This window comes from Pongo abelii, chromosome 9 (genome assembly GCF_028885655.2).
Source record: "Pongo abelii isolate AG06213 chromosome 9, NHGRI_mPonAbe1-v2.0_pri, whole genome shotgun sequence".
NCBI lineage: Eukaryota > Metazoa > Chordata > Mammalia > Primates > Hominidae > Pongo > Pongo abelii.
The window spans coordinates 34,658,946-34,674,667 of NC_071994.2; positions in this window are offsets into that span (position 1 = coordinate 34,658,946).

Genomic DNA, 15,722 nt, shown 5'->3' on the forward strand with positions numbered 1-15,722 from the left:
GAGGCTGAGGCAGGAGAATCGCTTCAACCTGGGAGAAGGAGGTTGCAGTGAGCCCAGATCATGCCACTGCACTCCAGTCTGGGCGACAGAGCGAGACTCTGTCTCATAAAATAAATAAAATATACAATTCAGTAGTTTTAAGTATTTTCAGAGTTGCACAACCATCACCATTATTTAATTTTAGAACATTTTCATCACCTGCAAAAGAAAGTGTACCCATCAGCAATCACTCCCCAGACCCCCTGGCCCCACCGCTCTCCAGCCCCTGGCAAACACTACATTTTGTCTCTATGAATTTGCCTTTTCTGGACATTTCATGTAAGTGGAATCACAAAATACACGGTGGCCTAAGTCAGACTTACTTCATTTAGCATAATGTTTTCAAGGTTCGTCCATGTATCACTCCTATATTCCTTTTTGTTGCTTATAATATTGCTTTGTTATGGATATGCCACATTGTGTTGATCTGTTCATCAGTTGGTGGACACTTGGGTTGTCTCCATTTTTTGGCTATTATGAATAATGTTTCCATGAACGTTAGTGCACAAGATTTTGTGTGTACGTATATTTCTCTTAGGTATGTACCTATGAGTGGAATCAGTGGCTTATATAGTAAATTTATGTTTTGTTTTTTCAGGAGATAGTTTCCAAAAAGTTAACACTTTATTTTCAATAGCCAAAAAAAAGGAAACAACCCAAATGTTCATCAACAGATGAATGAAGTGGATCAAGAAATTGTTATACATCTGCTTAATGGAATACTGCTGTGCAACAAAAAAGGATGAATTATTGATACATGCAAAAACACAGATGAATCTTTTTTTTTTTTCAGTCTCTTCAGCCCGGGTGACAAAGTGAGTGAGACTCCATCTCTTAAAATAAAAGCTTGATTTTTTTCTTATTTGACAATCCCAAAATAATTCAAAATAATTTTGCTCAGTTAATCATCATACTGTATGATTCCATTTATATAAAACTCTAGAAAATAGAAACTATAATGACAGCATTATAGATTGCTGTTGCCTGGGGGCAGGGATTGGATAAGGCGGAGGGAAAGATGGATACAGAGGGGCTTGAGGAAGCTTTTGGGGGTTATGGATGTGTTCATTATTTTGATTGTGATTGTGTCATGATTGTATACATATATAAAATTTTTCAAATTGTGCAGTTTAAAAACGTGCAGTTTATTGATACCGCAATTGTACTTCAATATAAAATAAATGGCAAGCAAAGGAAAAAAACAAGGTTGAGGGGATAGAGGACACAAAACATCTGGCTAGACTAAATTTGAAAGGATACATTCTTGCATGGAATAGCCTTAACAATGTGGAAAGTGAAACTGAAGGCAGGGAACCTGAGTCACCCTGCATTTCTGCACCCACCTCAGTGCCCAGCCCAGAGCGGATAGTCCGGAAATACCAGTTGATTCTGAAGGAATAATCCCTGGGCTCCTCCCCTCCCCTTATTATTGCAAAGTTCAAGGAATACAAACTCAACAATACAATACCATTTCATGAAATATTTAAAAGACTTGTCTCTTTTTTACTATTGTTTTTTTTTTTTTTTTTTTCATTCTGTGATCCTTTGTGAAGTAAAAGAACACCCAGGGAAATTCTTGAGAGGGGTGGTGAGAGGATATGGACAGTTATTTAAAACTTTAAACTTTCATTCATTCAAAATACACACACACACATACACACACACACACAAACACAGGATGGGGGTGTGGCAGGCCCCAGTAGTCTTGGGAAATGCAACATTTGAGTGGGAAATGCAACATTTGATTAGGAAATGCCTGTCCTCACCTAGGTCAGGATGAATCTTGTGAGACAAAGTAGCAAACCTAAGAAGGTATGTTTGCTCATTCTGTTTGCCAGAGAATTTCGTAAAGCCCCTGACTCAGTGACTGAGGGCAACCCTCTGGAAGAATAACCTAAAGATAAACAGGATAGAGCACAGGTCCCCATTGTCTTGCCTGAATCACTGCAGTTTTAGAAAAGATAAGTTCAATGATCCTAGCCTCTGCCTCTTCATGTGCATGGGTATAATGCACACCCATGTCTGACAGCAATAATGATTATGTCTCCATAATCTATAACCAGATGGACCCTGGCACCCAAACCATGGTGTGATTTCGCTCTAATGTAACTTCTGAGCACATTTAATGTAACTTCTGAGCACAGGCACAGCCACCACTGACGTACACAAACCGTGTGCGGAAACACTGAAACTCTCTGGAAGACTCTCCTGGATTGCAATCCTCAGTAAGACCTCTGAATAAAACTAACTTTAATTCTTTAAAACCTTGGCTGGTGCGGTGGCTCATGCCTGTAATCCCAGCACTTTGGGAGTCCAAGGCAGGTGGATCACTTGAGGCCAGGAGTTCCAGGCCAGTCTGGCCAACATGGTGAAACCCTGTCTCTGCTGAAAATACAAAAATTAGCCGGGACCTGGTAGGCTGAGGCAGGAGAATCACTTTAACTCAGGAGGTGGAGGTTGTAGTGAGCCGAGATTATGCCACTGCACTCCAGCCTGGGCGACAGAGTGAGACTCCATCAAAAAAAAAAAAAAAAAGGAAAAGGAATCACCAGGATGTTGAACAAAGTCCCATCATCTGCAAGGCAGTATTCTGTTAGTTTAATTTTTAGCTGAAAAATACAACCAAATATGTACAGTTTTTCTTTATTGTTTGTCTATGTTCCCTTTGTTATCTCCTTCCTGATTAAAAATTCTGGAAAATGTGGATTTAACTATGTTTTTAAGTATTCTATTTGCAAGAGCCATATTAATATATTCGCTTGAAATTGTATTATTGGAACAAAGCTATATTTTTTTTACAAGAACGCTTTGCATGACAGTAATATCTAAAATTTGTTTTCAAGTCTGTATCAGCATCTCAGAATGATGCAATTATTCATCTGATAAATGAAAGTATATTTTTATGCTAAAATAGTATATGTGGCCAGGCGCGGTGGCTCATGCCTGTAATCTCAGCACTTTGGGAGGCTGAGGCAGGCAGATCACCTGAGGTCAGGACTTTGATCAAGACCAGCCTGGCCAACATGGGGCAACCCCATCTCTACTAAGAATACAAAAATTAGCCGCGCTTGATGATGGGTACCTGTAATCCCAGCTACTTGGGAGGCTGAGGCAGGAGAATCTCTTGAACCTGGGTGGGGGAGGTTGCAGTGAGCTGAGATCGTGCCACTGCACTCCAGCATGGATGACAAGAGCAAGATTGTCTCGAAAAAAAAAATAGTATGCGTAGTTGATGACCTAAATACTAAGACTATGTATAGAGGGTAATTCTTTCTAAATAGGTGTCATTTATAGTATATTAGCACATCATACTTTTACTGAGTTAATGAACTATGAGCTCTGAAAAAGTGGGGATGTGTTCATTATTGCATCCCATCCCTTTTTTATCAACGTGCCTGATAGAAGGTGCAATAAGTATTTGTTGTATTAGTGAATGATACTCTAAATGTTAACTCACTAGATTGATTTGCGACAAACCTCTGAAAATTACTTTAAATTTTAATTTTGAATGAAAAAATTTTATTTTGAATCAAAATGAGTGATCACAACATTCTAGGAACACATGGAAAAGATTTTTTTTAAGCGTGGCAAAGACTGTCAGCCTGACATCCACCCTCTTATTCCTTAGCAGCAGAACTAAGGTGTAGTTGTAGGTGCCACAATGCACCCTTCTATGATGTGAAATTGATCAGCCTTCTTATAGCTAGGTGTAGCTGGTGAGATGTGGATGGAAATTTTGAGAGCAGCTTCTGGGAAAGCTCTTTCTTGGAACTGACTCTTTTGCCCTTGCCCCCCACCCCCACCCTCCGCTTTTTTTTTTTTTCTGCCTAAAACATGGACTTGATGGTGGGTGCTACAGCAACCAAATTAAAACCAAGACGTGGCCTTGGTGGAAGCCATGTGGTGGAGAGGAAAGACGGAAGGAGCCTATATCCCTGATGACATTAGGAAAGTGTGATGCCAGCCCATGACGGCCTACCCATGAATTTATTTTACCTAAGAGGAAAATAAACCTCCATCTTGTTTAATGCACTATTATATTGTTTTTTTCTTATATACAGATGAAACTAATCTTGATTGACACAGAGAAAAAAGTTTGAAGTCTAAAGTCATAATTTTGTAAATAAAAGGTTTATGTTAGTGCAAGTTAACAAATTTGTATAATGCATATTGATGGTGGGAATCTTGGAATTTCTCTTAGTGCTGTTGCAATGTAACATTGAATTTACAAAGCTACCATCTTAGGATCTCAGAGATTTATAGCTAATAATTAAATTGTATACTAGCGATGCAACATATGATTGCGCTGACTTTATAGGTGAAACAAAGGATATTTAAGTCAGTTGATTGGTGACTTACTGAAATATATTGCACCTGAGCAGTAGATCCAGCAGTAGAACTCATGCAGCACCTTAAATTTCGAACACTTTGACTATTAGAAAGCATTCTTCTTCACATTAGTCTTTGTATTAAAATTCATAAGGTTAACCTCCTCACTTCACGTGATATAGGCATTTATTGAAACATTCATAAATTTGTTGAATCCGAGGAAGACATATTCATCATTCACGCTTTTAAAATGATTTCAGCAAGGCTTGTCTATACCAGAGTAGAAAACTTAATGCGCTAGGGAAAAGGTTTAGCAACTGCAAACAATGCAAATGCAAGAGTAATTTTATGAGTTAATAATTTTTATGTTTTTGGGAAAAAATCTTCATTATTTTGAGCTCCTGTAGGTGCCATACTAACCACAACTCTGTGAGAGTTTGTTGTTGTTGAGACGAAGTCTCTGTCGCCTAGGCTGGAGTGCAGTGGCGCAATCTCAGCTCACTGCAACCTCTACCTCCCGGTTCAAGCGATACTCCTGCCTCAGCCTCCCAAGTAGCTGGGATTGTAGGCATGCACCACCATGCCCAGCTAATTTTCGTATTTTTAATAGAGACAGAGTTTCACCATGGTGGCCAGGCTGGTCTTGAACCTCTGACTTCAAGTGATCTACCAGCCTCAGCCTCCCAAAGTGCTGGGATTACAGGTGTGAGCCACCGTGCCCAGCTAATGTTGTTTTGTTGTTTTGGTGTGTGTGTGTGGATGTGTGTGTGTGTGAAGATGAAGCAATAGAGGCTCAGAGGAGTTAGGCACCTCTGCTACTAAGAAATGCAGAGCATTGGTCAGCAATTCCTGTTCAGGTCTGTCTCATTTAACAGCTGCTGTTCTTGTCTTTTTCCTTTTTGGTGATTTCACGTTAAAAATAGAATGTAAGACTTCTTTATGTAAAACATAGACTTTTAAAATAAACTTTTGTATTGAAGTATAACTTATATTCAGATGCACAAATTATAATAAGCGTACCCTTTGGTGAGTTATCACAGTGAACATACACAAGTACTCATCATTCAGGTTTAAAAAAAAAAAAGAGCATTCATTAGCCATCAGGGAAAGGCAAATGAAAATCACAGTGCTAAAGACAATAGCAAGAATGGCTATTATATAAAAGTTTTTCTCTTTTTTTGTTGTCGTAGAGACAGGGTCTCACTCCTATCACCCAGGCTAGAGTGCAGTGGTGCAATCTCAGCTCACTGCAGTCTCCACTTCCCAGGTTCAAGTGATTCTCCTGCCTCAGCCTTACAGTAGCTGGGATTACAGGCCCCGCCACCACTCCCGGCTAATTTTTGTATTTTTAGTAGAGAAGGGGTTTCATCATATTGGCCAGGCTGGTCTCAGACTCCTGACCTCAGGTGATCTCCCCGCCTCGGCCTCCCAAAGTGCTGGGATTACAAGGCGTGAGCCACCACGCCTGGCTAAGCTTTTAAATGGAGGTATACTTGGAGGACGCTTTACCCTTTTGCCTTTCCCCTTCTTCCTACCTTGGATGTAGATGTGGAGCTGGAGGTGGGGCAGCCATTTTGCAGCCTGGTGGTAACATGCTGAGGAGGCTGCATTCCGCATGCTAAAGGATCACCTAGAAAGCTACAAGGAACCTGGGTCTGTTCATTACAGAACCACCTTTTCAGCCTTGCGGAATTTACCTCTAGATTTCTCGTTTTGCAAGGAAAGTACACCTTATTTGCCTAAGTCACTATATGTCAATTTTGTTTTGTTATGGACAACAGATTTGGCACCAGAAGTGGAGTGCTTTGAGTAATAGAACATAAAATTTGGCATTGGCTTAGTGAAAGAAGTCAGGCTTTGACAATGAGCACAAGGATTTCACAGGCTAGAAAGAGCCTTGTTACGTGATATCAAAACATTCTTCATGGAAACCTGTCTCCTTTTGTTTCTTGGAACATAAACCATGATGTTTTATGTTGCTGTTAGGGGAAAAAGTAGATATAATTTATGTTGACAGATCCTGGTTACTTCTTGCCACTTTCAGCAAAGTCCCAAAGGATAGGGGTAAAAAGCTACTTTGTAAGCAGAGATGGTTAGTAATACGCTAGGGTGAGAGCCACTCTGCCTAGAGCCTCCAATCTCAACTGACTGAGAACTCCTTGCTCTAGAGCCCTGCAGGTTGAAATGCCAGTTTATGGCCCCTGCCTGAAATTGGCAAGGCTAGCTGCAGCAAGCGGATAAAAACAGGGCTTCAGGCCTTTCTAAAGAATCTCCCTGTAGGAGTTCTCAGCCAGAATACATCTGAACCTACTAATAACAATTAGATTAAACATCTTTTCCCACCAGGGCCTATGGTTTCAAATTGCCCCAAAAACTGTTAATCTAAGGGCAAGAGGAATGCAGAACACATTGTCTGGTAGGTAGAAGAAAAGACTTAAAGACTCTAGGAAAGATCTTTGGCTATGGCTAGTGCTGCGTGAAGCTTACAGGAAGCTTTGTACATTTTTTTTTTTGAGACAGAGTCTCACTCTGTTGCCCAGGCTGGAGTGCAGTGGCAGGATTTTGACTCACTGCAACCTCCTCCTCCTGGGTTCAAGCGGTCTCCTGCCTCAGCCTCCTGAGTAGCTGGGACTACAGGTGTGTGCCACCATGCCCCGGTAATTTTTGTATTTTTAGTAGAGATGGAGTTTCACCGTGTTGGCCTCGCTGGTCTGGAACTCCTGACATCAGGTGATCCACCGCCTTGGCCTCCCCAAGTGCTGGGATTACAGGCGTGAGCCATCGTGCCCAGCCAAGGCTGATTTTTAATGGATGTTGGTAGAAGACAAAAGATCCATGGATCAGAGACAAAGGGCTTTATTACAGCGGAGTAAGCAACAAAGCACAACAGTACACTGCATCAGTTTCCCTAATCCCCAAGTCCCACAGGGGCTATGTGGGTGTGCCCAGACATGTGTCCACACACACTGTAGGCTGCATTACAGATAAGGAGCCACAAGCTTAGGGAACCCAAATGTTTTATGATGACCAGTAAGTTTGCCTGCCCTTTGCTCGGTATGAAAACATTTCCATCATCCTAGGCTGTCTGCTGTACAAACATCCTTGAAAACATAGTCCGAAACAAAAAATAGTGATTCTGATTTCAAGATACGTAGAGATAAAAGAGACCCATGGAAAATTGTCTCCCTGCAGCATATTAGCAAAGAAACTCCAGATTTGTTGGGCAACAGCCTTTGGTTTTTCAACACCTAAGGCCACACCAGGCCCCTAAACTCACACTAATTAGAAGTAGGCTGTGAAGGCTCCGTGACACCCCTGGGAAAGGCATCCTTTCCAAAGCTCTTATCAGATGAGGTCATGGATAATAACGAACTCCCAGGATTCCTTCAGAGGGCAGAACCACGGGCTACCAGACATGCTAACTGATAGGGTTTGGATCTTTGTCTGCTACAAATCTCGTGTTGAAATGTAATCCCCAGTGTTGGAGATGGGGCCTGGTGGGAGCCGATTGAATCATGGGGTGGATCCCTCGTGAATGGTTTAGCACCATCCCCTTGGTGATCACTGAGTTCTTGCTCCATTAGTTTACACGAGATCTGGTTGTGTAAAAGCGTGAGACTTGCCCCTTCTCCTTCTCTCTTGTTCTTGCTCTCACCATGTGACATGCCTGCTCCCACTTCAGCTTCCACCATGATTGAAGGCTTCCTGAGGCCCTCACCAGAAGCAGAGCACATGTTAGTGCCATGCCTGTACAGCCTGCAGAGCTGTGAACCAGTTCAACCTGTGTTCTTTAGAAATACCCCATCTCAGGTATTTCTTTATAGCAATGCAAGAACAGCCTAATATACTAACCAAGATCTTATCACCACCAAGGCAAGGATTCCTCATTCTCTCTGCCAGAAGCCATGGTTTGAGATTTGCTGTGACTGCCATGCGTTTCCCAGTGTTTTGTTCTCACTTGGAGCTGTGACTCCTTCCTGCTCCTTCCTCTTATCCAGTCAGTGTATTGGAGACAGTTACCTTATCTTTTAGTGTTAAGTTCACTATGCCCTGAGGAAACACATCTGGATCTGCACATCGTTCACTAAGATTATGAGCCAGATGTAATACTTGGATGAGTTTTTTTTTTTTTTTTTAAGATTGTCTCCCTTTTAGACAGAGAGTGAGCGTGTTTTATTTGTATGAGGCATGCTTGCATTATGTTAGATGGGAGAATTTTCTTGTGATTGTTCCTGTGTTGTTATTAAATTTAAGTATAGGCCAGGTGCAGTGGCTCACGCCTGTAATCCCAGCACTTTGGGAGGCCAAGGCAGGCGGATCATAAGGTGAGGAAATAGAGACCATCCTGGCCAACATGGTGAAACTCCTTCTCTACTAAAAATACAAAAATTAGCTGGGCGTGGTGGCGGGCGCCTATAATCCCAGCTACTTGGGAGGCTGAGGTAGGAGAATCACTTGAACCAGGGAGTCAGAGGTTGCAGTGAGCCAAGGTTGCACCACTGCACTCCAGACTGGTGACAGAGTGAGATTCTGCCTCAAAAAAAAAAAGTTTAAGTATAGAGGGCCAGGCATGGTGGCTCACGCCTGTAATCCCAGCACTTTGGGAGGCCGAGGCGGGTGGATCCCTTGAGGTCAGGAGTTCGAGACCAGCCTAGCCAACATGGTGAAACCCGTCTGTACTAAAAATACAAAAATTAGCCTGGCGTGGTGGCAGCCACCTGTAATCCCAGCTACTCGGGAGGCTGAGAGGCAGGAGAATCACTTGAACCTGGGAGGCAGAGGTTGCAGTGAGCCAAGATTGTGCCACTGCACTCCAGCCTGGGGAACAGAACAGAGTGAGACTCCGTCTCAAAAAAAAAAAAAAAAATCCCTGGCTGGGCATGGTGGCTCATGCCTATAATCCCAGCACTTTGAGAGGCCAAGGCGGGCAGATCGCTTGGGCCTAGGAATTTGAGACCAGCCTGGACAACGTAGTGAAACTCTGTCTCTACAGAATTTTTTTTTTTAATTAGCTGGGCATGGTGGCACTGTTAAGGAGGCAGCTCTAAAAGAGCCTGATGCAGGTATTTCCTGGATTTCAATTTGAGAAACACTGGCCTATTGAATACAATCCCAACTCCTTACCATAGTGTATACAGCACTCACGTGCCTCAGTGCCTACACACACACAAACACACACATACACGTTAAACTGTTTGTACTTCCCCGAACGCGGCAGCCTGTTCAGATCCTCAAGCCTTTGCTTGCACTTCCCTCTTTACCGTGACATTCACTGTCCAATGTCCACTGATGTAAGCACAATAACTTTCAAGACTCAGATTAAGCATGCTCCTCTAGAACACCTTGTATGCCCACTTCCCTCTCTCCCTCTCCCCAGGGGAATGAAGCACTCCCTGTTTTATCTGCCCTCTGAATTGATCTCTACAGCATGCCTCTCCCTGCCAGTCTATGAGCCCTTAACAGCAGTGCCCCTGTGTTATTCACCCTTATAGCAAGGGGCCTAGCACAGTGCTTGATATTCATGAGATGGCTTAAAAATATTGGGCCAATCAAAGAATAAAAATATTACCTTCTTGAAATCAAGCCAAATACCACAGTTCATCTCTAACTCAGTATATCTCTAGCTATGAAAGTTCTTTTCAAACTAAAAAAGGCAAAAGAAGGGGCCTTAATAAGGCAAAATATATCAAATTTCTGCTGATCCAGAAGCTCCATGAACAAGCCGGATTAATATTTCAAGATATGCGCTCTAGGATTTTCTTCTAAAGTCTCTGGAGATCAAGATGAAATGCCCCTATCCAGACGGTTTTCCTCTCCAAACTATTAACATCAGAATTAATCTTATCTGGCAGTTTTTCTTTCTTTCTTTCTTTTTTTTTTTTTTTTTTGAGATGGAGTCTTGCTCTGTCACCCAGGCTGGAGTGCAGTGGAGCAATCTTGGCTCACTGCAACCTCCACCTCCCGAATTCAAGTGAATCTCCTGCCTCAGCCCCCGGAGTAGGTGGGATTACAGGTGCCCACCACCATGCCCGGCTAATTTTTGTATTTTTAGTAGAGACGGGGTTTCACCATGTTGGCCAGGCTGGTCTTGAACTCCTGACCTCAGGTGATCCACCCACCTCGGCCTCCCAATATCTGGCAGTTTTTCATTACAGAGAAAGTGTGTTGTAAAGCACAGTTGTTTTGGAGGTAGAAACAACGCAATTACACTTGAATCTGAGGCAAACACACAGTCCTTCTTGCTTAGGAGTTTTGTTTCCCTTTTCCTTAATGATAAAAACATGTCACTTCTTTGGTTTTATCTCCTACTCCCATATACAACCTAATGATGCTATTAAAAATTACTTGTAATTCCTCAAATGCAAAGATTCTCCCCATCTCTCTCTTTTTTTTTTTTTTTTTTTTGAGATGGAGTCTTGCTTTGTCACCAGGCTGGAGTGCAGTGGCGCGATCTCCGCCCACTGCAAGCTCCGCCCCCCGGGTTCATGCCATTCTCCTGCCTCGGCCTCCCGAGTAACTGCGACTACAGGCACCCGCCACCATGCCTGGCTAATTTTTTGTATTTTTAGTAGAGACAGGGTTTCACCATGTTAGCCAGAGTGGTTTTGATCTCCTGACCTTGTGATCCGCCCTCCTCAGCCTCCCAAGGTGCTGGGATTACAGGCGTGAGCCACCGTGCCCGGCCTGTCTCCATCTCTTTCTGAAGTTGGTTGACTTATATATGGTTGTCAAGCCTCTCTTCACATATGGCCCCCTGGATGAAGCCTAAGTGTTTCCTGTCTGCTGCTTTCATCCACACCCTGCCCCCAGCCCGTTTCCTGGGCTGCTCCTTAGCTGGGTTCCCATCATGCCTCTATCCTGCCGTTACCCTGTGTATTGCAATGATTTCATTCACTTCTCTCTCTCTTAGGCCAAAGGGACTGTGTTCCACCAGTGTAGCATCAGTGTCAGAGCTGCAGTTCCTTAATGACTGTTTTTGGAAGGTACTGTACACATCTTATGTGTCAGATACTATTCCAGATGCTTTTGATACACCAGTGGGCAAGACCAGCAAAGAGCCCTGCATTATTTGTGGGGTTTCCATTCTAGCGGAGGCACACAGACAAGAAAACTTACAAAACAAGCAAATCCTATAGTATGTGAGAAGATAGTAATTTCTGTGGGAGAGAAAACTAGAACAGGGCTGGGGAAGCAACAAAGTAGGAGTTGCAATTAAGGGCCAACTTACCCAGCAGAGGGGACGTCTGAATGGAGAATGTAAAGGAGGTTTCATTTGCTACCTGTAGGGGACTCAGCAGGAATTTCTTTGTTCTGAAGGTGGTAGTGGGAAGTTTAAACCCAAAAGGGTGTTCCAGACAGAGGAAGAAGCCACGTGTCCAAAAGCATGCAGTCTTGAGAGTTGATGATGCGGGGGTGCTGGTGGGAGCTCTGTGAGGCTGGGGGAGTGTGAAGGGCTGCATGAAGTCATGGAAGATGAAACTGGCGAGGATCAGGGGCCAGGATGCGGAGGGACTCACATGTCCTGCTAAGGAGTTTGCACTTTACCCTGTAGACAGCCAGAATCCTGTTGATGATTTTATGCAGGGGAATGACATGTTTATATTTATTTTGAGGAAGATAATTCTGGCAGATGTACTGTAGTGGTGAGAGACTGGACAAGTCACTTAACCTCTCTCTTCCTCTGTTTTACCATCTATCAAAGAAGACGAACCATATCTGCTCTGCTTACCTCCTAGGACTTTGGGGAGAAATAAATGAGATAAGAGACGTGAAAACACTTTGAAAAGTATATGGTACTGTAAAAAGGCAAGCTGGTGCTGTTGTTATTTCAGCTGTGCTGTGTTTGGGAATGTGGTTTTAGGAAACCCACAGAATCAAGGAGAGAAGCAGAGGAACAACCCCATTCCTATCCCCCTAGAAGAATCAAACCCAATGATACTTTAGTTTAGTAAATGCCTATTTCATCGCTCCACTGTACAAAGAACTAAGGAAGTTTTACAGAAATGAGAGAAAACCAACTTCGGGGGAGATTATAGTCTGGAGAGATGCAGTATCTCGAGGAAAGGAAAACATACCCACTCAAAGAAAACCCAGGTACATGAAGACATGATCCAATGCAAGAGGAAGAAGCTAGAGAGGGATGGAGAATGGGGGCATTTGGACTCCCTAAAAGAAACTGAAGCCCTGGCCGGGCGTGGTGGCTCACACCTGTAATCCCAACACTTTGGAAGGCCAAGGCGGGCAGATCATTTGAGGTCAGGAGTTGGAGACCAGCCTGGCCAACATAGTGAAACCCGGTCTCTACTAAAAATACAAAAATTAGTCAGGCATGGCGGCGCGTGCCTGTAGTCCCAGCTACTAGGGAGGCTGAGGCAGGAGAATCACTTGAACCCAGGAGGCGGAGGTTGTGGTGAGCTGAGATTGCACCACTGCACTGCAGCCTGGGCAACAGAGCGAAACTCCGTCTCAAAAAAAAAAAAAAAAAGGAGTTGGCTGGCTGCGGTGGCTCACACCTGTAATCCCAGCAATTTGGGAGGCCAAGGAGGGCAGATCATTTGAGGTCAGGAGTTTGAGACCAGCCTGGCCAACATGTCAAAACCTTGTCTCTACTAAAAATACAGAAAGCCGGTGTGTTGACACATGCCTGTAATCCCAGCTACTCAGAAGGCTGAGGCAGAGGAATCGCTTGAGCCCAGGGGCGGAGGTTGTAGTGAGCCAAGATCATACCAATGCACTCCAGCCTGGGCGACAGAGTGAAACTCCATTTCAAAAAAAAAAGAAAGGAAAAAGAAATGGAGGTCATGTAATTTGCCCTAATTAGGTGATGATTTGCTGAAAACACCTCTGTTGCTCCACTCCCTTAGATGAGGCAGAGTGGGAGGAGAAAACAGGAAGACATTTTACCAGGTAGAAAACTTTATAACTGGTTGCATGATGCAATCCATTTTTTTTTTCCAAAAGCAATGCTTTATAAACAAATTATGACATTTTGATATTTTCAAAATCATGAGTTTCTTGGTAACAAACATGAGTAAGCCTCATTACAGAAACACCTTGGCTCAGTCTACCGAGTGCTTTTCCCTTCTCTGGAATTTGTTGGGTATAAACAGATTCTAGGCATATTAAATTATATCTTTTTTTTTTTTTTTTACAATTCAATGTTTTTATTATATTCACAGGGTTGTGCAATGAACACCACTATGTTTTAGAACATTTTCATCATCCTCAAAATAAAGCCTACACTAATTAGTTATTCCCCATTAAATTACGTCTTTAGGTTTCTTTTTGAAGTCAAGTTTGAGTAATACTATCCTTTGAATAATATCTATCTCCTACTACCTCAAGTAATTCCATAGATGTACTATTATTACATTTTCCATTGTATGTACATTTGTAAATTCCTTTATAGATTATGACAAGGTGTATATCTTTGTAAAAGTGGCAGAACCGGCCGGGCACATTGGCTCACGCCTGTAATCTCAGCATTTTGGGAGCCCGATGCTGGCAGATCACAAGGTCAGGAGTTCGAGACCAGTCTGACCAACATGGTGAAACCCCATCTCTACTAAAAATACAAAAATTAGCCAGGCGTGGTGGTGTGTGCCTGTAATCCCAGCTACTCAGGAGGCGGAGTCAGGAGAATCGCTTGAACCCAGGAGGCGGAGGTTGCAGTGAGCTGAGATCGTGCCACTGTACTCTAGCCTGGGCAACAGAGTGAGATTACACCTCAAAAAAAAAAAAAAAGTGGCAGAACCCTCAGTGTTTGAAAGTAAATCCTGCATTGGGATAGAGCCGCCCATGCTGTACACATCCATTGCCACCCATGTTGTACATTATATCTCCAGAACTTGTTCATTTTTTTTTTTTGAGACAGGGTGTCACTCTGTTATCCGGTCTAGAGTGCAGTGGTGTGATCGCCACTCACTGTAACCTCTAACTGCTGGACTCAAGTGATCCTCCTGCCTCAGCCTCCTGAGTAGCTAGGACCACAGGCACTAGCCACCATACCCAGCTAATTTTAAAACTTTCTGTAGAGACAGGGTCTTGCTACATTGCTCAGGCTGATCTGAATTCTGTGCCTCAAGTAATCCTCCCACCTCAGCCTCCCAAAGTGCTGGGATAACAGGTGTGCGTCACTGCACCCAGCCAAATTTACTCATCTTATAACTGAAATTCTATATCCTTTGATCAACATCTCCCCATAAGCGTTTGAGTCAAATGAGTGCCAGATATTTTTGTTGATCCATCTCTCCCACCCACTAGGCTTACTCCTTCACCGACAAGAGTGTGTTTATTCCCTCTGTATCCTCAGTGCCATGCACAGAGTAACCACTTAAAAAATATTTAACCAAAATAGCACACAAGATACATCAGTGATGACTGCAAGGTGTTGAGTCTGGTTTACTGAGAGAATAGTGTAACTCTTGAGAGACAGTTAACTCTTTAGTTGGAAGATCTTTACACTTGATAAGCATGTTATTGTTTCAAACATTTTTAATTTTTTAATCCTTTTTTTTTTTTGAGATGGAGTTTCGCTCTTATGCCAGGCTGGAGTGAAGTGTCGTGATCTCAGCTCACTGCAATCTCTGCCCCCTGGGTTCAAGTGATTCTCTTGCCTCAGCCTCCAGAGTAGCTGGGATTACAGTCACACACCACCACGCCAGGCTAATTTTTGTATTTTTAGTACAGATGGGGTTCGGCCGTGTTGGCCAGGCTGGTCTCGAACTCCTGGCCTCAGGCGATCCACCCAATTAGAATGACCCAGAACACTGGCAACACCCAATGTTGGCCAGGATGTGGAGCAACAGAACTCTCCATACCATTGCAAACTGCTACAGCTACTTTGGAAGGCAGTTTGGTGGTGTCTTAAGAAACTGAATGTATTCTTGTCATATGATTCAGCAGTTGTGTTCCTTCATATTTATCCAAATGAACTGAAAACACAAAAGCCTGCACACCAGTGTTTATAGCAGCTTTATTCATGCTGCCAAACCTTGGAAGCAACAAGGATTTTCTTCAGTAAGTGAACGCATAAGCTGTGGCACTGGCAGACAATAGAATATTATTCAGCGCTAAAAAGATATGAGCTTTCAAGCTATGAATAGGCGTGGAGGAAACTTTGATGCATACTTCTAAGGGAAAGAAGCCAATTTGAAAGCTCTACATACTATATGATTCCAACTACATGACATTCGGGAAAAGGCAAAACAATAGAGACAATAAAACCTCAGTTGTTGCCAGGGGCTGGGTGTGAGGCAGGGATGAATAGGAAGAGCACAGAGTGTTTAAGGCAGTGGAAATACACTGGATGATACCATAATGGTAGATACATGTCATTATACATTAGTGCAAAC